Source organism: Perca flavescens, chromosome 15, assembly GCF_004354835.1.
Source record: "Perca flavescens isolate YP-PL-M2 chromosome 15, PFLA_1.0, whole genome shotgun sequence".
In the NCBI taxonomy this organism is placed as follows: Eukaryota; Metazoa; Chordata; class Actinopteri; order Perciformes; family Percidae; genus Perca; species Perca flavescens.
This window is the reverse complement of record NC_041345.1, coordinates 7,775,935-7,802,777: the sequence shown is the minus strand read 5'-3', so window position 1 is coordinate 7,802,777 and position 26,843 is coordinate 7,775,935. Positions and strand designations below refer to the sequence as shown.

General features: G+C 38.7%; 1 long non-coding RNA gene across 1 annotated transcript; it reads right to left on the bottom strand.

The window, feature by feature from the left end:
• Nucleotides 1-9,850: 9,850 nt before the first annotated feature.
• On the bottom strand, nucleotides 9,851-26,395 carry LOC114569000 (uncharacterized). Its single transcript, XR_003694375.1, has 3 exons — nucleotides 26,356-26,395; nucleotides 21,578-21,660; nucleotides 9,851-9,918 (listed from the first exon to the last, which is right to left on the bottom strand). It is a non-coding gene; the product is annotated as an uncharacterized LOC114569000 (long non-coding RNA).
• Nucleotides 26,396-26,843: the final 448 nt, after the last annotated feature.

Here is a 26,843-nt window from a genome sequence, read left to right as displayed (position 1 = left end):
GCAGGTATTTATCCATAAAGTATTTATCCAAGGTATTGGATGTCAGGGATTAAAGTTATTCCAACTCATGCTCTGGGGACCAAAAATGTGTGTGCCATATTTGGTTGTAATATCCCATAATCCCATAGTTATTGAGCCATTTCACTGAAAAGCAAAAATGTCAACCTAATAGCTGCTAGCATGGCTAGAAATGTCTTTTATTTATCTTTTTAAGAAAGTGGCATTTGAATGTAACAAAAACTGAACTGATAAATTCAGATAACGTGAGAATTGAAGAAGAACTCCACTGATTTTAAGCATCAAAGTCTGTTTACAGGGTTTGAGAAGCACCACTGCATAAGTAAGGCTAAATTGCCTCAGTGTCGGTTGGGGCTGAAGCCTACAAGTTTGAAAATGAAAATAACCTGGGGGTGTGGAGTTAGAAAGAAGTACGTTTATCAGACCTCTGTACCACATGAACCCATACAAAGAAGAAAACTTGAGGGACCAATCAAACCTATGTTGAGGTGGTCGACTCTTCCGGCAAAAAGCCACTGTATTGTAGCAGTGGGACAGTAGAAAACATCCCCTACCCAACGACTCCTTACTGTGCTTTATAAAGCACACATGAATCGCTCATCAAGTAGCTGATGAAAAATTCATCACAATAGAATAGGAAAACAAACAAAAACTCTAGGTGGGCGTGAAAGACATTTAACTGTCCCACTGAAGCTGAATAAGAGTCGGCTTTGCTGAAAAATTATAATACAGGTGACACAGGCAATCTGCTGATCAATGTTGTTGTTCAGGGAAATGTGTTTTTAATGTTTTTAAGAGATTATCTGCACAAATAGGAAAACGGTAATATTTGAGAGGATGATTGCATCATTTGCGTAAGCCATTAGTATCCTTTTATTGGATCATACTTACGCTTACTGCAAAAACGCTGAGACATGTTTTTCTTTTTTAGGATTTTTAGCATTTGATTGGTGCCATGAGTGATATCTTAATGCACCACTTAAATATCATTACAGTAAAGCTTGATGAACAAATATCATGGGATGCCAATGGAGGACCAAACAAAAGGGACTTTGGCTTGCATGGTGAAGCAGAATATACATGAGACACACATCTATCCATACTTGTCCTTAATCTCAGAGCTACTTCTGCAGCTGTCAGGGTCATGCTCAACCCTCCATGCTACTGAATGAATAATTGATTTCTTCCCAACATGGGAAATTCCCTCTTCAAAGTATCACCCAATCAGCCTAGGACCAAATATATGCAAAACATGTCCTTCCTCAAGGGAAATGCAAACACAAAATCACACCACTGTTTTCTTAACACTTCCTTGTTTGCCAGGTGGGTAGGTATCAAATTATTTTTCAAGGGGAGAGATTATATTGGATTGTTGTAAGTGTAAACACTATAGTCGCTCAATTTTCTTTGTACTTTACACACACATTATGAACTCCACAGTGTACACTTGAGATACATACTGAGCCACATTGGCAGTGTGACAGGCAGCGTTGTGTCTGCTAGAGAGTCACTGATCCACAGGAGCTAAGGTGTTACAGTCCCATGACAATCTAACACAACCACCACAAGTTTTACAGTTTGAGGGTTTCATGTTTACCATTATTAATCAATGTCAGACTCATAATGTAATTGTTCATCAATCCCAGGTTATTCTACAGCGTCTTCAATACACTATAGTGCCGATGACATGACATTATGACACTTAACACAGACCTCTGTCCGCCTGTCCACAACCGCCATTTGCAACAAAAAGACCCCAACAGTGCAACAGCTGATTGTTATTTTTCTAAAGTATAACACTCTGGGAGTCTAAACTTGTGTTGTCAGTGAATCTCCTATAAAAGCACTATTTGTCTTGTCTAATAGATGGTAGAGCGGATAAGTGATGCATTTCAACACTTCCTGGCGGTCTTCCTTCCTTTGGCTCAATGCCCCTCTCTGCAGCTCATATCTGGTCGCCTCTGCACGCAAGACTTGCATTTTAACTCTCCAATGGTCAGATTGAATTTAAGATTATTGGTAGAAGAGATTAGTCTTCAGTGTTTAAGGGTAGTGTTGGCTTGCTGCAGCTATTGTGGACCCAGCACTGATAACAATATATGGAAGAAGATTGCATTTTAATGTATTGGTTAACTGTAATCTATATATTTTTAGACTGGATTATATTATACCATACCAGTCATATTTAGATCTACAGATTTGCATGAAGCTACTACTTCTACAATACCATCTATCTGGAGAAGCAAACAACGTGTTTAGTGTCACACACAAAAACACAATTCAGAACATTCATAAACAAAGTTTAACTTAGTGCGTTTTGGAAATCGCTATTCTTACTAAATTACTATAATTTGAATGGATTGTATTGGTGTATGCCTTTTAAAAATTGTCCGATTTGGTGATTTTTTTCCTGTTAGCAACTTTTGTTGATTCACTTCCACATTTTGAGATGCAAAGTGGGAAATATCAGAGCCTGCTTGCAAACATCCCACATACCTGACTGTAATTACCACCAGGATGCTAATATTTACCATAAATCTGACATGATGAGAATGACGCATAATTTTATCTCTTCCTCATCATCAATCTCAATCCATCTTTAAAATGGTCTCTTTCTCTACTCGCTCTCCTTCCTCTCTTGCTCTTGGCAGTTTGCCATGGCTGGGCTTTATCCACAGGCGTCTTATGACAGAAGCCGGCACAACAGGAATATTTTTCATGAAGATGCCACAATCCCTGCATCCCATGGGAGCAATGCCAGGGGCTGTTTTCCATAATCAGGTCAATCACAAACAGCCACCACAGAGCCCTCCATCACACACACAAACACACACACACACCAGGTGGCGTGGCGCGTGGAGGTCTGCTCCGTGTGCAAGAGTAATCACTAAGAGCGTGGCAGCAGCGCTGAGGCAAGCAGTGACAGAGGAACCGCAGGTGTCCTTACCTAACCTGGCAGGTGCACTATGAGGCAGGAAACTCAAATTCTGTCAAAAGTAGGAATTGACCGATACTGGTTTTTCAAGGCCGATACCGACACAGATCATTAGTAGTTAATGAAACCAACAAACGATATTTGGAACCGATATGCATTTACAGTAAAAATGAAAATCTAAGTCAAAATTAAGATTTTGGAATGTTACAAACCCCAACACAAAACTTTTTTGAAATACTTTAAGCAAGTATTTAATACATTACAAACTTTCAACATAATACGCAGTAAAAGAGAGTCAGATAGTGTTGTGGGCGGGACATTAAGTCAGACTCAGTGTGGTGAGTGAAACCGAAGCAGAGCGACAGACAGAGCTGTGGCGGAGCCAAAGTAGCACACTTTTTATCAATCGGTTTATCATTGGTAATCGGCCAGGGCTGATAATCGGTCTATCCCTAGTCAAAAGTAAACTTGCGCATAGCACTAAAAACAAGCACAGACACCAGCGAACGATTCCATAAAAAATAAACTGGCAAGTGAGATACTGTACATTGTTATACTTGCAAACTAGCAATAAATGTTGTTTTGCAGTGAAATGATGTTTGGACAGATATATATTTCTCCACAGGAGCAAAACTTTAAATGAACGCAAGTTATGTGGGAAGGTATAGTATATTTTTGTAATAGTTCAGTACCATGTGAGTGAAGGACGGTGTCCTAAGCTTGTAATTGACTGAACTGTTTGACAGAAATCAAAACACTCCATCATACCGTCCTGCACGTAGGTGTAACAAAATGAATGTAGTCAGAAGCAATACTGAACAGATGGAATTTATGTCAAGGTAAACTGACTTCAATCTAAACTTAACAGCTTCAGGTTCAAAGAAAAAAATGGTAGAGTTTATCCTGCAAAGAAACTGGAGGTGAAGGTAATCTTTTTCAGGTATGTACAGTATAACCCCTTTGTTTTTATTTTAAAAGCAGGTTGATTGCAATGTAAATTTACAAAAGAATGATTCAGGAGAGAGCACTACGCAACTCCAAACTAAATAAATGTTTCAATGGATTTTTGCTGAGCGACAAAAAAGGCAAGGACAGGTGAAGAGTGAAAAGGAGTAATTCACCAGGGAAACGTTAACCATTATTTCAGACAGTTGTTTGCCATTGTCCCTTACCACCACCCAGTACAGAACTCAAAATAACGGAGATTGTCCGGTAATTAGTGCTCAGGGCTCTAGTCATTGAAATATTTAAAAAGTCAAACAAATGTTGAAGGTGACTAAAAGCAATTATAAACTGCACAAATAAAGTACTGTGAAGCCAGTGTCACAGCAGGATGTATTAGTGGAAAACAAAAGACAAAGTAAAGACATAAAAATGGATAACTAAAACTATAATTTACCCTTGGAATACCCAGAGATGGGACAGACTGTTAGCTAAACACAACATGCATTAGTGTTTTCAGGTGTGTGGAAGAGTACAATATGGTGATGCTGCCACAGGAAAATAAAAGGAACTCTGAAAGTACAGAGCGGATCCTACCCCACTCCAGGAATTTCCTGGGAACCCCCATCTCTGGGGACCTCTCCATGTCTGCAAACACCACTGCATCTGTTAGCATGCGACTACACTTCCTGAGCTGCTGATGGCTTTCTACCGCTCTTCCATTGACAGTGTAATGGCCTACTGCATGTCAGTTTGGAACGTTGGCTGCTCAGCAGCAGACAGCAGAGGTCTTCAGAGGGTCATCAACACCACACAGTAAATCCCCCGCTGCCCTCTGTCCTCCCTGGAAGAGATCTCCAGCTCCAACCGCCTCTGCAGAGCCTTGACCTGTTGCTCTCCGGCAGGCACTACAGGACCATCAAAGCACAGAGTTTCTTTCCCTGGGCCATAAGCACACTTACCTCCAACGCTTAACTTACAATATGTTGATTGTTTTTTAGGGCAAACCTACTGGAACTTGTGCAATATTAACATTTATTCTAGTGCAGTAATTTCATTAATGCCAGTGGAATAATTAAATTGATTCTGGTGCAATACAAGTTCTTATTCCAGTGCATAATTACACTGCATTTATGTATTTATTTAACCTAATATTTTAGAACCTGTGTTTTCGGCTTTGGACGTTTGTTTGCTGAAGTTGTTTTGTTTTTGTGGTGTTTTCCTGGGTGCTTTTAATTTCACCGACCAGCGCTCCTAATTTCGTTGTATTGTGTACAATGACAATAAAAGGCTTTTTAACAATATTGCCCACACTACCACAGCTCCTGGATAACTATCTCTCAGCTTAGACATGCTTTGAAATATGTTCAAACAGAAAACAACAAAAGAACATCAGATCTCCACCCTTTTACAACAGTCTGCACACAGAAAAAAGACCAGATATGAGTTGTCAGGAATGAAGCAAATCACAGGTTAAGAGGTGGCCTTAAAAATAAAAAATAAAAAAAGGCCTGAAAGCAGTTCAGTCAGAGTAGGGCACCAGGCTGATAGTAAAGAGGAGAGATGGCAAAAAAGCTGCACCAGAGAAAATGAAAGAAGGGAGAAAGGACATCGCTAGGGCTAATCAGACCTCGGTCCTCCTCACTATAGAGGAGGAAGAGCTGAAACTCATAGAAATCATAAAAAAAAACTAAAGGTGACGCTGTGGAAGAGAGCTTGAGTAAAGAAATGACTGTGAAGGAGAGCTGGAAGATCATAGAGCAGAAAAGCTGGAGGAGGAAAGGCCAAAGGCCCCCCCACCCCCCTCACCCCCTCAGATGTATCGCTACTGCAAGCCTCCAAGTCCTCCTGTCACAATGTAAGATCGCAAGGGTCGTCTCAAGGGTATTACAGAGCGTAACATGACCAGGTTTTAAAAACACCTGGGTAAGATGCTGAAAGTCTGTAGGGAATTAACAAAAGCAAAGGATAAAGGACCTTGTCTGTATTTGTCAGGCCTTTAGGAAGCACTGATGGAGTCCATAAAGTCTCCTCTGACCTGGCAAAAAGGGGAATATTAAAGCTGACCTGAGCAGGCAGCTTCCAGTTTCCCAGAGGATCACCATGACATCCGTCCACCACACAGAGACCCTCTTCCTAACTGAGTGCATGCACACACAGCTTCAAGATCACTGGGGAATACAGACGCACTGGGTGTGTTCATTGTAGAAAAAGAAATGGAACTTCAATTTCTTCTTGTGGGTAATAACACTTTTAACAAAACGTTAACAAATCTCAAATCATTTGTGGCTCAACAGGTGGAACGGGCCGTCCACTCATTGGAAGTTCGGCGGTTGGATCCCTGGCTCCTCCGCATGAGGTCATAAGGAGCAAGGTTAAAACCCCCTTTCTCTGCTTTGCCCACCCAGAGGGCAAGGCCACACCCCCACCCTCCACCTTGCCCCCCCTCTCTCCTCCTCAATAGCTACAGACACAGAAATGGCACATCCTAAGGAAAGCTCATTGTGGGACTGGCTCTAGTGGCTGTAATTCTGCACCAAGGCTAAATTTCAGGAAAGAGACTTCAGATACAGTATTAGGGGACCACTAAGGCCTATATAAAAGAGACTTCAGATACAGTATTAGGGGACCACTAAGGTCTATATAAAAGAGACTTCAGATACAGTATTAGGGGACCACTAAGGTCTATATAAAAGAGACTTCAGATACAGTATTAGGGGACCACTAAGGTCTATATAAAAGAGACTTCAAATACAGTATTAGGGGACCACTAAGGTCTATATAAAAGAGACTTCAGATACAGTATTAGGGGACCACTAAGGTCTATATAAAAGAGACTTCAGATACAGTATTAGGGGACCACTAAGGTCTATATAAAAGAGATTTCAGATACAGTATTAGGGGACCACTAAGGTCTATATAAAAGAGACTTCAGATACAGTATTAGGGGACCACTAAGGTCTATATAAAAGAGACTTCAGATACAGTATTAGGGGACCACTAAGGTCTTTATAAAAGAGACTTCAGATACAGTATTAGGGGACCACTAAGGTCTATATAAAAGAGATTTCAGATACAGTATTAGGGGACCACTAAGGTCTATATAAAAGAGACTTCAGATACAGTCCACTAAGGTCTATATAAAAGAGACTTCAGATACAGTATTAGGGGACCACTAAGGTCTTTAAAAAGAGACTTCAGATACAGTATTAGGGGACCACTAAGGTCTATATAAAAGAGACTTCAGATACAGTATTAGGGGACCACTAAGGCCTATATAAAAGCATCCAAAGAGCACCATGTCATGGGGACCTTTAAGGCTACTCTCAAGTGCAAAGAAAGTACACAATACACTGAATATTCCATAAATTGAAATACCGGCAGTAAATTACAATATAGCCTACTGATACTGAAAGATTGGATGGTTCTCTCTGATCGTGATGAAGACCATATACTGGCAGAAAGATCTGAACTGTAATTGTGCTGGGTTATTTACTTTTATCTCCAGTGATGTAATATTCGCCCAAAAGGCAGCACTCCTACGCGCTTTCTTATTAAAAACAACAACAATCTAAGAGCACACATTAAGTAGCCGTTTTCACTTTCACGATTGCCTTCTTACGACCCAAAATGAAATATCGTATGCACGGAGATCTGAGTCACCGCTGACTCCTACTGTTGGTCTAAAGAGGGTCCAAGCAGCAAGGAATCTCCAACACACATGGTTTTTCTGCCTGGGATAGTGAGAATACAGGCCCATTAATTAAGCATAAAGTATAAGAACAGTATGTGTAACTAGGTGTAATGTAAGAAAAATACAAGCTTCTCTGTGCAGCGCTTGTAAGCTTCTAGATTCTTCTATATAACTTTTTCACTAATCGGACCTGATTAGGGGGTTGTCAGCTGTTAGAGCTCTTTCTGTGAACAATGGCTGTGTTTGTGGTAATTGTTTGATTAAAAAATGAACCAGCTCAATCCACCTTTTGGAGAAACTACCAACAGGTACAGACATTACAGGATTATTTCATAATTTCAACCCATGAAAAATCCACAACAAAATAAACCACCTTTTTATTGCAATATTCCTGCTGCCATGTAGTCTGTCAGGTGCAGAGCACAGAGGCAAACATAGATGGCTTATAAATGGGGGAAAAAAATACAGACTGGCAATCAAGAAGGGGCGTTGGCCCGATTGACCAATGATTAGCTACATGTCCATGTTTTTACAGTTGCAATACTTGTCAAATCTATCTCTGCCTTTATGTGGTAAGTCAACTAAAATGCTTGTGAAGTACAATCAATGAAAAAATAACAGCAACACAAGAGGTTTAGACCACCGTATTATTAGCAAAGGTTTCCCTACCATTATAAGGCTTATGTGCAGCACCCAAGCTGTTTTTGGCACCACCTAAAATGTAATGTAATGTAAAATCAATGTGAGCGTCAAAACTAACTAAAAGACTTTTCTCAGATCTAATGATTGTAGTCGGTCCCCAGTGGACTTCTTTAGAAGTTTTGTGATTCAGCTTTTTGAGTGTCATTTATGTAATAACAATGCTTCAAAATTATGTGAAATTGCACTTTTTTTATTGAAAAACATCACATCTTCTTGAGGAAGGACCCCTAAAGTCCCTCGCCAAATATGGGCACCCAAATCTTCCACAAACCGGGCGAAAACACTGATTAGTACGCACTAATTCATCTCTAGCGATCATTCCTGATTATGAACTTAGAATGCTGGACAGGTTTTTCTGTTGACCTGATGCAACCGGCGCTGTCACGCTCGCTGCAATATGAGGCACACAAAATGGGACTGCGTCATCTCCCTCCATATCCCATGAATAATCCATGACCTCAGGCACCGGGAGCCGCTCTGGGTAGTCTGTGAGAGGTTTTCACTAAAACAAACTGTCAAAACAGGACAGTGTTTACATGCACTGGACAGAAGGTGGGAAAAGTTACACAAGAGCAAAAACCCTTTGTTGTTTTACTCAACAGAGTTTTTTTGGGGGAGAAGTCAAATTAGATTTTGTTTTTAGCTACTGTATTTGTCTTCTTAAATTAGACAATTGAGTCAATGTGTTGTTAAAGGACATTTAGGAAGGAACATAATTATAAGCTGATGTAAGTGTTTCATGCTTCACTTCATGGCACACAATTATATTTGGGAGCACAAAATACACCTTAGGGAACATTCTCATTGGGTCATTTGGGCTATGAAATACATTTCCTGCAATGAAATTAAAACAACTTATTTGTAATAACAGAATAACAATATTATTACCATAATTATTTTAAACATGAAACACACATTCCAGCATTGTCAAAGAATGGACTTCAGAGTCAACAGTCGGGTATTTTGTTCTGTATACTTTATGACATAGAGTAAGGGGCATTACTGTTACAAGGGTCATTAAAAGTGAATCATCATAATTAGACACAATGAAACCTGGCACCCCAAGGTTCATTGTATGAACATATTTCATTCATGCCATGACACGTTTCATTTCAAGGCAGGAAATGCACCCAAGAAATACAGCCTGAGATATTAGGCTGCAACTAACAATAGCTAATTATTTTCTTGAATAATTATTTTGTGTACAGAATTTGCCACTTACAGGTTAATATCTATGCTGTGGAGTAACTTTTCCTACAATAGTTGCCACAGACTCCAGAGGATAAAACTGAAAAGTTATGTGCCTTCCCGAATATAGTCTTCTCTGACAGGGAGACTAGAATAGCACAGTCATCTGCTTCACATGGTGTAGAACATTCCTCTGGCAATGACTGTCCCATCTTTCCTTCATATTCTGCAGCACAGCAATGCAGAGCTGGGGAAGTTCACACACAAACTCGGAACTCTCTATAGCACACTTAATGAGCAACCTGCAGTGTGTGTGTGTGTGTGTATGTGTGTGTGTGTTTGTGTGTCAACTTCAACTTTTTACTACTCACCTCCTACAATCCTTCAGCCTATTGCCTGGCTTCCCGTGTGCTGAAACACTTAATGTTTTTGGGTGTACCTACGACAAAGGGCAACCTGATTTAGAATTGATGAATGTGTAGTGTGTATATTGATAAAAAACATAATTTAGTTATTGAAAAATATTGTCCTTCTTGTTGGCTCTAAGAGTTACTTAAAGGAGAACTTTGACATTTTAGGAAATATGGTTGGGCTATTCGCTTTCATTGTAAGATTAGAACAGCAATACCGCTCTCATGTCTGTACGGTTAATATGCAGCTGAAGCCAGTACCAGGTTAGCTTAGCTTAGCATAAAGACTGGGAACAGCTAGCCTTGCTCTTGCAACAAATTCAAACGACCAGTACCTCTAAAGCTCACTAATAAACAAATAATAACTTGTCTAATGTGTAAAAATCTTGCAAAAAACAAAATGTAAAAACATAAATTTTTTGTCTGAAGAGGGGTTGTGTGTAGTAGCCCATTTCCTGGAGTCTCTAATGGTTGCCTAGCAACTGCTGCTGGTCTTGACACATAAACCCCCGTTAAAGTTTTTATTCTTCAGTGCTGGTGCAGATTAAATAAACAAGATACTGTATAACGTGGTAATTAGTGAGCTTTAGAGGTGTTGGCAGGCAAATGTTGTTACCTTTGGACTGAGCCAGGCTAGCTGGCTGTTTCCAGTCTTTATGCTAAGCTAAGCTAACCGCCGGCTGGCTGTTGCGCTAAACCCAAAATCCATCAGGCATTTCCAAAAAGTGAAAATCTTAAGTTCCTAAGTTAAGGAGGACAATATACTCTCATTTTACTTATTTAATTAGGCTTGCATCACAATAAATCATACATGAAAGTGGTTTTGTCATAAAATTTTGCAAGAAAGCGAATAAGTAGGCTATATTTTCCATTATGCCAAACTATTCCTTTGATTCAGGCATGCAACCAAAAAGCTCTTCTGCTCTTTAAAAAAAAAATGGTTACAAAAAGAAAAGTAGCATGTACTCTTTTACTTGAATAATTAATTAAAAAAGAAGATTAAAACATTTTAAGCAGTATATTCCCAGTGTCAACTACACACACAAAATTACCATTTTTACTGCATTACACTGCTGCGTGTTAAGATAAAAATGATACATTTATGTACAAATAAACCAAGTACATCATACAGCTAAATGACACTGGAGACTACATGAAGGATCATCATTACGCTAATGGACAACAGCCATTATAGTGTCCGAGACATAATCTGTCTTCAAGAAACCTCATAAGTGACCCTGTATCAGCTCTTACTGGAAGCTTTGCTGTGCTAATGAATTAGATGTTGCTGTAATGTAAACTTGGAGGTATTTTGCTATTTTCCGACACACGTACCGAGCGTGCGTATGAATACAGCATAAATCGATAAAGGATGCAAATCAAATAGCTCATTAACCGACTGCTACAGCACACCACATAATATGTTCAGTACAGCATAAAAGAAAACCAATTCATTTTCTGGTTAGATTGTAATTGTAATACAAAATAGAGAATAAGCCGAATCTATATGCCACCACTAAATTAACCCCCAGAGACATGTGACAGGAGGAGAGGAGAGGTTATGAAAGCTTTCTGTAAAAAGACTGGCATGAAACGGTGCTTTGGGACTTCAAGATAACAGTAGTTCACCACCATTTACTTTGTCTAACCTTTGAGCACATTAAAAATCTGCAGTATCCTTTAATAAAACTCACACACTCAGTTTTGCCCTTTCCTGCCGTAACCTCGGTCTGGCTCTTCCTTTCAGGGCAAGTGGCTTTGTCAAGAAAATGTTAAGAAAGTTGGGTTTCGTTAGAGTCTGGCCTCGGGTACCCCTATGTGTTCCTGTGTTGTGTGGAATAAAGGATGTGGCGTTTGGACACTACAGGTTTCAGCGCAATTAGGTTCCCTCTGCGACAGGAGTACTCAAGGTGACTTTTAAAGCTAGCTCAATGCATTGACAGCAGCACCCTGCAAATAGTCAAGCTTTATCACATCTCTCAGGAGGACCCACAGCTCGCAGGAGCCTGAAACTACACGTCAATCATCGGTCACTGCAGTCCAGTGATGGTCTTTACCATAATAGAAATGTTACCCTGTTACTCTCTAGCAAGCACCCATTTTATTCATAACAAGGCAAGAGAGAAACAATAGGCTAATGGCAAGCTCACAGTGCAGAGAGAAAAAAAATCACAGACATTCTTATTTGTTAAAGTACACAAGTAGAGCTGAAACTATTAACGATTACTCAATTACTCTTGATCAACAGATAAGGAACTGGGAACTATTTTGATAACTGATTAACCATTTCAGTTAATATGTATTTAAGAAAAAATTACCAAACACGTGATGGTTCCAGCTTCTTCCAGCAAATGTTTCCTCATCTTCTATGATAGTAACCTGAATATCTTAAGGTTTGGACTGTTGGTTGGACAAAACTAGCAACTAAGCAACTTGAAGATGTCTTGGGAACTTGTGAAGGAAATTTGTCACTACTTTCAGACATTTGATAGACCTAAAAATGAATTGAGAAAATAAATGGCATATTAATCTATAATTAAAATAATCATTAGTTTCCGCCTGTTACACAATGTATGTAAATTGTACTTTATGAAATTGCCAACAGCTGTGACTAATGCCTTTTATATCATTCCCAGCATTGAGTGTTTACTTCAGCTAGGATGCAGCAGAGTGTCCGTCTATACAGATGCAGGTTAAAGTTCATGTCAAAATAATTGTTTCATCCAACTGTCAAGATTGTTGTGAAACTTACAAATACAGGAGACACTAACCTTTGCTTAAAAAAAGAGAAAAGAATGCAGTATTTAAGATAGCTTTTTTGCTTTTAACTGGTGCACTCGGTGGTCCTCTGTGTGTCCTTCATGTCAGAGAGCAGTGGGAGTGTTAAGTAGAATTATGCAGATCTCTCCTCTGGCACACAGTTTGGGATTTAAGAACAGGTATAATCCAAAAAGTCTCATCAAAAAGCAAGCAGCTTAACTGCTCTGGTCTGCACTGCCTGCATTTCATCCGGCATAATGTGATGAAAACAGTGACACAGTGGGTCAAAGACATCTGTGATTAAGTCAAAATAACAAGTCACTGAGAACTGTGATGGGGTCAGCTTATTCCCCAGACTTCTATAATTGGCCTCAGGACATCAGATACTGAATGTCTCCAAACATATTTCACCTCAGTCAGAATAGTTCCACACAAGTGATCGCTCCACTAACTCAAAACATGGGTGCCTTGTCTTCTTATGTCAAGCGACTATCACTCAGGGTTCTCCATCCTGTCTTGAACTAGTTCCAAATGCTACAGAAACTCAGATTCTAGGTTCTTTTCACTGCAGCAATGGAACTTAAATTACAATATTTTCATCTGACTACAGAGTCTTGAGAAAGAGACATGAGATCCTCTGACCAAAAACTCATGTCTGTTGCAAGATGTAGCACTAAATGTTATGGTTTGCCATCTCAGCTATATATATATATATATATATATATATATATATATATATATATATATATATATATATATATATATATATATATATATATATACAGCGGGGAGAATAAGTATTTAATGCGTCAACATTTTTCTCAGTAAAGATATTTCTGATAGGGCTATCGGCATGAAATGTTTACCAGATGTCAGTAACAACCCAAGTAATCCACACATACAAAGAAATCAAAACAGCTTCAAGACGCCTACTGTATGAAGAAACTAGTCGCACACATTGCTCAGCTGTGATTTTTGCCCATTCTTCCACACAAACTGTCTTCAAATCTCGAGGTTTCCGGGGGCATCTTCTATGAACCTCTTCTTTCCAGAGGTTTTCAATTGGATTCAAGTCGGGTGATTGACTGGGGCCATTGTAACAGTTTGATTTTCTTTCTCTGAAACCAATTGAGAGTTTCCTTGGCTGTGTGTTTGGGATCATATCCACCCTCATTTCATCTTCAGCATCCTGGTGGATGGCAGCAGATTCTTATCAAGAATGTACCGGTACATTTCTCCATTCATCCTTCCTTCAATTATATGAAGTCTGCCAGTGCCAGAAGCTGAAAAACAGCCCCACACCATGATGCTCCCACCTCCAAACTTCCCTGTTGGTATGGTGTTTTTAGGGTGATGTGCAGTGCCATTTCTCCTCCAAACATGGTGTATGCTGCCAAAGAGTTAAATTTCGGTCTCATCTGACCCATACATATTCTTCCAGTATGTCATTGGCTTGTCCAGATGTTGTGCAGCAAACTTCAAGCGAGCTTCCACATGCCATTTCTTGAGCAGTGGTGTGTTGCGTGGTGTGCGTGCATAGAGGCCATGGAGGTTGAGTGCATTACTAATTGTTTTCTTTGAAACAACTGTTCCTGCTTCTTCCAGGTCTGTCTGAAGATCTCCGAGAGTGGTCCTTGGTTCTTCGACAACTCTAATAAACTCTCTCTCCAATAGCCCCATCGGAAATATATTTACTGGGAAAAATGTTGACGCGTTCAATACTTATTTTCCCCACTGTTTATGTATGTATGTATGTATATATATATATATATATATATATATATATATATATATATATATATATATATATATATATATATATATAGTGCTGCTCATAAGTATTCATACCCATGCTAAAGTTGACTAAAAAGAGGAATAAAAAAATCATCTTTTGTAATTTGATCTTAATGCCTTAATTAAAAAATACGACCTTTTAAGGACACCAATTTCTTTTGTGAATGAATAATTTTTGTAAATAAATAAATGTTCTTCCTTAAAATACAGTGGCCATAATTATACATACCCCTATGTTAAATTCCCATAGAGGAAGGCAGATTTTTATTTTTAAAGGCCAGTTATTTCATGGATCCAGGATACTATGGATCCTGGTAAAGTTCTCTTGGCCTTTGGAATTAAAATAGCCCCACATCATCACATACCCTTCACCATATCTCACGATTGGCATGGTTTTATTTCAGTTAGCCTAATAGCTGGTTTGATTTGCATTGATATTGATCTTATCTCAATTAGCTATTAGGCTAACTGAAATAAAACCATGCCAATCGTGAGATATGGTGAAGGGTATGTGATGATGGAAAATAATGGTGACCACAAAAAATATTGACACTTTGGGCCCAATTTGGACATTTTCACTTAGGGGTGTACTGACTTTTGTTTCCACCGGTTTAGACATCTATGGCTATGTGTTGAGTTATTTTGAGGGGACAGCACATTTACACTGTTCTACAAGCTGTACACTCACTACTTTACATTGTAGCAAAGTGTCATTTCTTCAGTGAAAAGATTTAGTGAAAAAGTATCGGTTGTTTGCAGTCACATGTATTTTGCAGAGAGACGGTTGATGTATCTCTATGAAAACAGTCAAATAGTTTTTCCAAAAAAGAAAAAAGACACATGGATATTAGATATTTCACTGTGACTCATGCACTCACCCACAGATGACAGTGTGTCTGCTCCATGCTAAGATCAGTCAGTGTTGGGAATTTAAATGTGTTTTGGAGCATCTGATATGACAGCTGCGCGGATATTCGATGTAATAAATACTAAACAATATGCTGCTTAGATGTGCTTGTAATGTTACCCTGATGAAAAATGATGGAGCAATATTGGTACTGAAAGCTTGCCGTAGTCAAAACACAGAGGAGTGGTATGTCAAGGTAAATTCTAACAAAGCCTGAACAGCTATATGGAATAAACTTAAAAGACTCTTTGTGGGATGAAATGACGATACATTTAGTCTGAGTTTAGTGGTTTACCTGAGACCATCTAAATATGTTTTCAAGTAATCCTGTGTGTGATATTGGCAGAACAGTGGTTTACTATAATCCCAGGACATTGGCTCCGGCCAGTGTGGAAGGGCCATGTTATAATCCAAAATCACTTTATGAACCATGTCTGGTCAAGCTCCTCATTTTGTTACATAATATTCACTTTTGGGATAATAAGTGATTAAAACTGCTGGAATAGTGCTGTCAAGATAGTCATTTCACTGGTTCACTATCTTTAGAAGTGTTCTTAGACACTATATCACCAACAGAAGTGGTGTGCAGGGAAGCAAAATCCATTTATTACAAAGCTGAAGAATAAACAATAAAAACAAGTCTTCCTAGAGATTTTCAATCTGACAACGGGGAGCCTGAACAAAGCAACTGTGTTCCAAAAATAAAAAGGAAACAGGCTACACAAGCATAAAAAGTGTGTTAAAGTATATTGTATGTACATACAAAAGCAGTGATTGAGAGAAGGCTATATAGATGATTATATTTTAAACTGTAGCACAAAGTAAGTATATGAGAGTCAATGACAAAATTATCCTTTCCCTTTATTAAAATAACAATGTTTTTGATATTAGGTCCAACTTTCACATCAAATGTATATCCAGTCATTGTAACCTCACTCTGCAACTTGTTCATAAAGTAAACCGAAATATAATTTCTATTATATTTTATAACGTACCTCACTTTTAATTGAGCACTTGTATTGTATTTTGTTTAATAACAGTATTACAATTGGTTTAGTCTAGATTTCCAAAAGAGGCATGATGTTGAGTAAACCTTCCTCTCTGTATCATCATCCTTTCTTTCCTCGAACAGCTACACATTTCAAACAACAGCCTGCTGTTAATGAGAACACACTATTGCTTTTAGTTCATCTTTGGTGTGTATAATACAAAATGCTAAGAAGATTGTACCCCGCTAGCGCCGGCTTCCTATCAGCTTATTCAACACTAAATTGCTTCGTGGTAGACTAAATTTCATAAATCACATATTTATGAACAAACATGTCAGCAATACAATGTAAATGGACAGCGCCTAGCAGTGTGATTAGCATTCACTAAAACAAGAGGCAAAGCAGCACAGCACATACAAGGATTTTTCCTGCATCAGTTATGGGTTGCAAATGTATTCTCCTTGTATATTTATATACTGTAGTTCATATTGCAAATTTGCACTCAATAGACACAATTTTATAGTTTTGTACAGAGGAGTTTACAGTTGTGTAGCAGCTGAGCTGGTGCCATATATATATATATATCCCTTGTGTGGTCCTTTGGGTCACCGGGACCCAAAGGACCACACAAGGATGATGTACTTCCATTTATTTTGTTGAGAATTGCTCTCTAAACCCTGTCTCTTGTAAAGTAAGTCAAGTTTGTTTCCTAGCACATTTAAACACCGTTTAAGCTGACCAAAATGCTGTACAAACGAGCACCAAGGTGCTGCATTAACCTTTGTTTTGTCCTTCGGGTCACCGGGACCCGAAGGACCACACAAGGGTTTTAAATATATATAATTTTTTTTTGGTGTAGTTTAAAAAACATAATGGACATCATTTAATTTACAGAGAAACTTAGTTTATCTAGTAGTAATTTAATCCTCAGAGCTACTCTTACAATCTATGGATATATATACAGTATATTATCTTATGGAAAGCTTATTTGAGTGAATAGTGTATGCAAGCTACGGTATGCAGGCCATAAGGGCAAGGTTGACTGTACTGGGTAAGTCACTACACTTGCAAAACAAAACCACATAAAAAGGTCTTTACAGGTGTGAACTGTATGGGCAAAGTGCAATTCCCTCTTGTGTGTTACACAAGAGGGTCAAACACTTCACACAGCACAGTTCTAGGTAGCACACATATTAAACAACTGTGTTAATAATAGACACTACATTGGGCCCTTCATCAGTTCAAACAATCTAAAAGTTGTGTTCCTGCATGCTGCACTCTCTCTCTAAATAACAAATGGGTGCAGAGCTCTCACAAATTAATCTAGTCTGCAGATGAGAGGGAGTTGGTACATAATAAATCACGCTGCCACCCACAAAGCACACTCACACACAACTGTGCACAGGGATTTTAGAAAACAAACACACATAAATAGAGCGATGTGGTGTCCTTGGGGAGAGGGCCAACACGGCTGTTGTGGCTCTCATTCAATAGACGACTTATGAAAACATGGCTACATATATTCTTTTGTGTCCCAACAACTATTGTGTTGTTTTGGGGTTCCTCATTGTTGTACAAATGTCTCTATTGTAGATGAGATATCTAGCGCTAATTTGAGTTTTGTTGAGAATACAATGACATAAAATTGTATTTAAAGAGTTCAGTCTACCTCTTGAGGATTATGTAGGTGTTTGAATGCGAGAGAGGGTTCATTGACATTGGTGACAAACCATGTTGATGAAAATTCCTTTTTCTGAGTCATCTACTGGGCTCAAACATGACCATTTAGCCTTTTGAGTGATAGACCTAATGACAAAAGCTGTCCGGCTTAGACTTGCCAACAGTGTGTCACTGGAAGATGAGGAGGCAATTCATCCAAACGATGTGGATAGCCATGGCTTGCTAGGTTAGTGTGTGAGTGAGTGAGTGAGTAAGTGGGTGAGTGAGTGAGTGTGAAGCATTAGTGTCAGCAGCAGCATTCTGATCTTAATATGCTGAACTGAAGAAATAAATCTGGTTATAATCCACCTTAAAGTTTGCACAGAAGCAATATGTTTAAATTAGTGGGAACAAATGTAAGAGGTGAACTGGTCTTACATTACAGGATTATTTATGCATGCAGTAATACGTGCTGCAATGTGAAGTTAAGGTAAATTTTGCATGTTGTCTGAGAACAACCAAGCCCATATTGTTTTAAAGAGGATGCTCAAAACGTGCGTCCGTATGTGCACTCGGGTTTTAACATTTTGTGAACTTCACAATATCATCAGGTGTCACAGAGCTGAGCAATGCCCAGTTTTCACCAGAAGGTTCTCCTATAAACACATATTGCTTGACATATTGCTTTATACACAATAAACCCAAACCTGCAATGACACTATGGCTGAAACTAAGGAATATTTTCTCACAGGCCAACATAACATTTTGAGAATTTATCATCCAACCAAAAGTGCAAAGTCCCAAAAAAATTCAGTTTAGGATCATATGAAAAAGAAAAGCATCAGCTCCTTACATTTCAGAAACCTGGATCCAATACATGTTTAGTATTTTTATATGAAAAAAAAAAATCACTGGAATTCAATAATTAAAATAGCTGTTCATTAAATATCTGTGGATTGACTAATCGCTTCAACTCTAAATGTCAGTTGCCTCTATCCCATTTAATCGTCTGATCATTAGATTACATATTACATAGATGCTTGGTTCGAATTCATCACCTGAATGTATAGCTATGCTTCACCTTCACACCTACGCGGATCATCCACTGTCATGGTAAATGAACACCAAGATGAGTCATCATGATCTTATATAAAGTTGAATTTTTTTATTTTTTTTGCATAATTATTGTCAAGGTAAAGTTGAAATTCACCTCCTTTTCTTGTTTCCAGTTGTCACTTCATCTAAAGTCAATTCAGATTCAGAAACGTTGTTCTTTTGTCACACAAGGCTCTGATGCAACATTATTCTCAAGGCTCCCTGAATGGAGAGGGTAGCGCTGACAGCTTTCATCTGTAAATCATTTCGAGTCTCAGTTCTTCTTGCGTACAAAAGCTGAAGACATCAGTGCTTTACCCTCTGGTTTTGTGGTGGGAAACATCAAATATGCACAAATGGGAAAACTGACAACATCCCTGTCTCATTTACGCTTTGATCAGGAGCAAACAGCAGAGCTCGCTTTAGTTTCTTGCAAATCATAGAGCACAAAATGTGAAAAATCACACACACACACACACACACACACACAGGCACAGCCATGTACAATCAATCAGGAAATTATGGAAAAATCCACTGAATTTCACTGAATCTTAATCAAATGATGAACATAATGTGGCTATCTTTTAGTCCACTGGAGAATATGTATGTGAAATGTATGAAAGCACATCCTTATTTCCCTCTGGTATACTGGATTTTTAATTCTTAGTCTTGTCTGGTCAAAGAATATTGGATACCATTTATGAGTCTCTTTTGTATCAAGTGAATCCAAAAACCTTTTGGTATAATTCTTTAAAAATAAAATTAAACTTGTTTTGGGGAGAATAAAACTGCTCTGGGCTGAGATTTCCTAGTAACCTTACCAAAAAGGCTCAGGATGATGCAAATGTTGGTATATTATGAAAATGGCTGGTGGATTTAAGACAAAAAATAATAATTTATATAATGAATCAAATTTGAACATATGTGTCAGTGGCTTGCTGATCTTTACATTGTTAGTTAATTTCCTAACCTGACCTGGGGCACATTCATACGGTTTAATGAAGTACTGACTTTAACTTATCATTGCACTTACAATAATGTAAATATGAGATGTTCGAGTCTAGTATTCATATCACAAACAAGGAAATGTTCTCACTCTCACTCCCGCTTGGTCATTGGCTCTCAGAGTGCACGTGGGACTGCTTTGATTGGTTGAAGTTGCGGGAAACTTCCGGTTATTGGTCAAATTTGCGGAAAAGTTATATACTGTAGTTCGGTGATTGGTCAAAATTGCGAGTGGCACCAAATTCGCGGTGATTGGTTGAATTTGCGGGAATTGGTGCGATAGCGACATCGCAAAATCCCGGAAGGACTTGTCAATAGACCATGAAGAAATCGCAAAACTAGAAGAATATTTTCTATAAATGAGAAATTTTTTCTTACTTGTTCCCTAAGTCACGATCTGTCCCTGTTGTCCATATATCTACACAAACATTAGAATCACTACACTGGCAATCAGAACATCCAGCCTTAGTGCTATTAGCACATCTGAGATCTAGCAGACAAAGCAGATGCCACAAGAGAGCAGGATCAGGGGCTCAGTCGGAATCTGGGATTCAACAGAAACTCTCTTCCCTCCTGCGCTCTGCTTTAAATCTTTATCCATTCCTCACAACCTGTCATTCTCTACTGCATTCCTGCACCAGAGCTTCTTTTAATAACCGTCCTCTTTATCTTGGTCTCATGTTTCTCCTTACAGCCTCCGTGCACACACGCCTCACCTCTAATGATACCTGCGATGTATAGAAATATACCAGAGTATTGTATCTGGACCAATTATCTGAGTGGATAAGAATGGGCTTTCCATGTAAGAGGCTGGCTAAAGCTATTCTCCCGACATAGTTAGCGACACTATTGATTAGTGGAATAGCACACTGGTAGAGAGGCACAGCACAGTGTGAGAGAACATGAGAGGGCCACCCATTCAATAAAAACACAAGTTCACACTGTGTTTATTGTGCAATATGGGCTTTTGTTCTGACATGGGGTCCTGACTGGACTGACATTAATTAAGCTACAGCTCTGTTGTGATAAACAAGTTAATAGGAAATCGGTAGAGTAATGAAAATGGGGAGGGGGGGGGGGTCTAAAACTAGGCTGAGCAATTAACTAACCAAACAAATAATAAGCCAAACCAGACAGAGCTTAGGCACATGGGAACCAGAACATCAAGAACAAGTATATAGGACTAATAAGTCTGACTGACAGTTGTATTATGGCAAATCCAATTCACAGTACGCTTGACAGGTAATGGTCGGATGGTCAATGAATGTTACACCACCGGTGTATTTTCTTTCCCTCTATGGCAGCTCTCATGTATAGCTACACTGCAGTGCTAGCCATTTAAAGAGCTGTGCTTCCCTCTGCCTCCTGTCTCAGCCTGCCCTACTGACCCTCATTATGACAGTGTCCAGGACCACCACTGTGCATAACTGAACCCTGGTCTTGCTAATTTGTGCTGCAGGAGTGAAAACCCATAATCACCTTGGCTCTGCTCTTTATATCCGTCCATCGCACTGGCTCATTTGAGAGGGATGAAAAAAAGGATTTCCCGCTTCTTTTTTCGCCTGAAAAAAAAAAAAAAAAAAAAAATAAAAGGCATTTTACTTCATTGCTGCTCCAGGTGAACCCATGACTCATTTTCGCTAGCTTCTTGAATTTCTAGCCAAACGTTAGGGTTCTGTAAACCGCTGTCAACTTTTGAAAGGGTCCTATCATGCAATGTGCAAATCTTCTTTTCATTTTATGATGGTAGGCAATCAGGTGGCTACTTATTTTGGAGAGTGAACCACAGTTGCTGTACATCACAGTAGTTTTGGTTGGTGGGTCGATTGCACCCACACAGCAAAGGAACCGCTCCAGGAATCGGTTTGAAGCGAGCAGAGACCACCCTTTTCTTGGCAGTCTAGGCCCGCTTGTTTTGTTAAACACCCAAATGCGATTACCGTGTCCACACTTGCCCAAACAAACCGCACCAAGGAGGTAAACACTCCTGGTTTCGGAAAACAACTGCTCCCAACGAGCCAGGTGTGAAAGCACCCTTAGAGTATGTTAATCCACCTTTTCTTTCCTACCTTGTTCCCCAAAGTCTTATTTTCTCACACTGTACCGAGTAGGAACCGGTGACCACTTATTGATACCTGATTTATGAAACGAAATTACACATTATCACATTATAAGGTGTTACACAAAAAGAGCAGCGAATGTTGTTAAAACATGCATAAAAGCTTGTTCGATGTTTCTTCTCCACGGTCTTCACAGATTAGAGCCAAATCCTGACTTTTATTAACATTAACTCATTACAGTACACCTGCACAGGCAATAACAACACATTTATTTAGTTTTATGAGATACTTGGGATGGGAAAAGCCAACGCAGAGACAAATAGTCTTTGGACAAACAATTTACATCATAGAACACACAATTAGCTTTCAGTTTGAATTAGAAACGGGCAAAGCTGCAGGCCAAATTACCCATTAAAGTCAAATCAAAAGCAACATTTTGTTGACTTTGTTGATGCAAATCACAATCTTCTGGTGTAATTGTTTAAAAGAAGCAATGTCTTATATAAAATATGTTTGCATTGCTGTTTTCCTGCAATGTGCCCAGACGAGTTTCAATCAAACATACTGAGAATATCTTGCTCATGTCTTATTCTCAACAAAACAGTAGACAGTAACAGCATGTGCTGTAATTGATTCAGTAAGGAGTAGACACAGCAATCCTCTGTTCCAGTTAACAGCAAACAAGAGTTATGAAAGTGATCATTTTTATAGCTGACTGCAGTGATCTGAAGAGGTTCAGTGTCACAGCAATATGTGGCTCGTGGTTTTTAACCACAGCAGGTAAACAAATCACTGCGGTACAACCCAACACAACCAAGAGATAATACAGTTACATGTTACGGTAGAGTTGCATCTTTCAGGCAGGCAAGACCTCACAGTCCTCCCGAAAACTATTCAAACTGAAATTATATTTTAGTGGTGCAGCCCCAGGGAGCGTGAGAATGAAATTCTGTACATATCCAGCACTCAACTCACCTAAGGCGAAAGACTGTAATTATTTTTTATTGATGCACAGGCAATGAACACTAAATTGAGAGAAGATGCGAGCAGTTAAAAAACCTAATGGATCATTTTCAAATGTGCCATATAAAGTGGGAAAGGTGAAAGAGGGGGGAATCCATCTTAAATGATCCCATGATGGAAGGGTCGTGAAAGGATCACAGGCAGCCATCAAATAGTAGTCAAGTGATGTGACTTTGCAAACAATTAAATGATAAATACAGTAGATGTCCACTATGTGGCATTACAAACATTCATTTAATGAGAAATTGCATTTTAACACTATAGAGTCTTCCTCTGCAACTCTAATCTGTCTGATCTTGTCTCATGTTCAACGCCTCAGATTCTTTAGTTGTACCTTTCCCTTCTGAATAATCCCATCTCAGCCTGGAACCTTTGATCCACACAGGCAGAATGGGAATCTAAATTCAGATGTAAGGAAGTGTCTGATCCGGACATGGTGACTTCTTGATTGCAGCTGACACAACGATCTAGCCGATCACATAGAAGCAAGAGGCGGAACAGAGGACTATCAATTTATGACACTGATAGTCATGACACTGATTATAGCTTTGCAAGATTTCATACAAGTTGTGTGCTACCCAGGAGTGTTTACAAAGACCCGAGAGCTTGATCTCAAATACAATTATAATTTTAATGGCATGTCATCAGAGTTTACAAGGATCGTGAACTACTCGATCAGCTCTACAAAGGGAACCGACAGGCTTAAGGTCATCCTCTCACTCTCTGTCTCACCCTCTTTCTCTCTCTTGCATGTACTTTAAATAATACAACAAAGCATAATTTATCAGTTCAAATTAAGATTATCCACTTACACTGCTCTATATTTAAAAAAAGAAAATGTTTAAGCAAATGCAAAATATCTTATCTAACTAAAACCAGTTTTAACTACCAGTTTAAATGCAGTTAAATTACTTTTAAAACTGGCACAGCTGCATGGTGGGAGATCTTCTCTATATACTGCTATTAGGACATGTTGATCAAGTTGTCTGATAACACTGGTCTTGGTTAACAGTGCCAGTCAAGTAAATAATACATAAGCATTTAAGTTTCTATCTATACTATCTGGACACCGACAACAAGGTGAGACACCTAACAAGCACATCTCCCTCATCTTTGCAGTAATTCAAGGGTTGCAACATATGACAAGGTCTAATCCAGATTTACACCACATTAGGAAATGTACAGTAGGTCCAAAAATAGTAATGGCAAAAATGGCAAGTAAAATAGATTGTACTACATTTTTTATATGAACTTTTCAAAATGAGGCTTGCACGTAAATAAAAAAAAATGTAGGAAAAGTATTTAAAATCTTAAAAAAGGCAGAATTTACAGTATTACCCCTTTTCACAATCTTCTGTAATATTTACAACATTAAAACATTTGCAAGCCAAAAGTCATAAAACACTCGTCTTTCTACATAATAAAAGAGATGCATCCAAAGAGCCAACAGCCATTTCACATTATCGCTCTACTGTTCAGACTGCACATACTGAATAGGACATAAACAACAACAGATGCAAAACTCTGCAGGATACCTTGTTTAATCATATGAAATGAGTCCAACTATACAAACAAAAGCACCTCCTCCATATGGCGACTGCCACGTACACCTACACACACAAAACGGTGTCTGATAGCAGTTAGGAGATGGATTGAGGTAAATTACAGTATACAGTGGCTTGCATAAGTTTACACACCCATGCTAAAGTTGACTAAAAAGAGGAATAATTTTTTGTTTTTTTTGGAAATTGATCTTAATGCCTTAATTAAAAACAATTAGGAAAAATCCAACCTTTAAGGACACCAATTTTCTTTGTGAATGAATAATGTATCGTAAATAAATAAATGTTCTTCCTTAAAATACAGGGGGCATAAGTATACACACCCCTATGTTAAATTCCCATAGAGGGAGGCAGATTTTTATTTTTAAAGGCCTGCAGTTATTTCATGGATCCAGGATACTATGCATCCTGATAGCATCCAAGTTCCCTTGGCCTTTGCAATTAAAATAGCCCCACATCATCACATACCCTTCACCATACCTAGAGATTGGCATGGTTTTATTTCAGTTAGCCTAATAGCTGGTTTCATTTGCATTGACAGATGATCTTATGGAAATCTCTAAGTATGGTGAAGGGTATGTGATGATGTGGGGCTATTTTAATTCCAAATGCCAAGGGAACTTTATCAGGATGCATAGTATCCTGGATCCATGAAATAACTGGCCTTTAAAAGTAAAAATCTGCCTGCTTCTATGGGAATTTAACATAGGGTTGTGTATACTTATGCCCCCTGTATTTTAAGGAAGAACATGTATTTTTTTACGATACATTATTCATTCACAAAGAAAATTGGTGTCCTTAAAGGTTGGATTTTTACACTCTGCAGCAGGCTGTATTTACTGTAGGGCCTAAATAATATACAGTATGTTTTCACGCTGTTTAGCAATCCATCCATTCATTTTCTTGCTGCTTGTTCATGTCTATGTTGTGGCAACAGTACAACAAGCAGCCTAAGCATGGTTTTTGTTAACAACCTCCAAGCATCCAAAGTGGATGCAGCCATGAGGTGTTCTTGCTAAAACCTTCATCTACATTAACGGTTTTTGTAATTTGAGTCACACATCAAGAGCCTTTATGTATCATAGGAAAAAAGTGCCATTATATTTTATTTACTAGGCCACCCCTCACAGTGCTTTGAAACATGGGATCTTTACAAGCCAGGTTTAATGCACTTCAATGCACTTGTAACCCTGTTAGCTCTCCATAACATTACTGGGAAAAGAAGTTAAAGTGACATACTCACAGCTTTTTTACTAGACTCTGAATGTCGCTTTCACATTAAAGTGCCCATATTATTTAAAAAAACACTTTTTCTGGGATTTGGGGTGTTCTTTTGTGTCTCTGGTGCTTCAACACACAAAAATCCATCCATGCTGTTTTGAGTGAGATATGGTTTCTGAATGTGTCCTGCCTTCAGTCTCCTAGTGAGCTGTTCAAAATCGGCTCGGACTGTGACGTCACAGTCCGAAATGAGCTGGCTAACCACAACCATTAGCTCGTAGCGTTAGCATGCTAACGCTAATGCTAACGCTAGCATGCTACATCGTTCTCAATAGCAAAGCACCGCTACAACACACACAAGTTCACCATAATCTACAAAATAACTACTTACATGTGCTCCCTCATTTAGAAGTCTCCCAGCTAATCCTGCCTTGTAACTGACCGAAGTTGGAGAAACAGGCTCTCTTTTACTCTCTCTAGAGTTAGCTAGCTGACATGCTCTACATCTGAGCTACTGCGCATGTGCAGTGCAATCAAAGATAGTACAGAAGAAGAAGATGAAAAGAGGTCTCACTCTGTAGCTAAAACAGAAACCAGATGATAAGAGGATTTGCAGCAGTGAGAGAGAGCTGTGCAGTACAACAAAAATATGGTGTTTTTTGAAAATTACACCATGTAAACCTATTCTGGTACAACCTTCAAATACACTTATGAACCTGAAAATGAGCATAATATGGGCGCTTTAAACTGAATTGCTTTACTAATAACTAATTACCGATAAATAATGGTTTCCTTAACGAACATCAGGGTTAGGACATTTCAATAACAGGTAGTTCAGGATATTCTGAATAGTGCCAGGGTCTTTTTTTAATCTTGAGA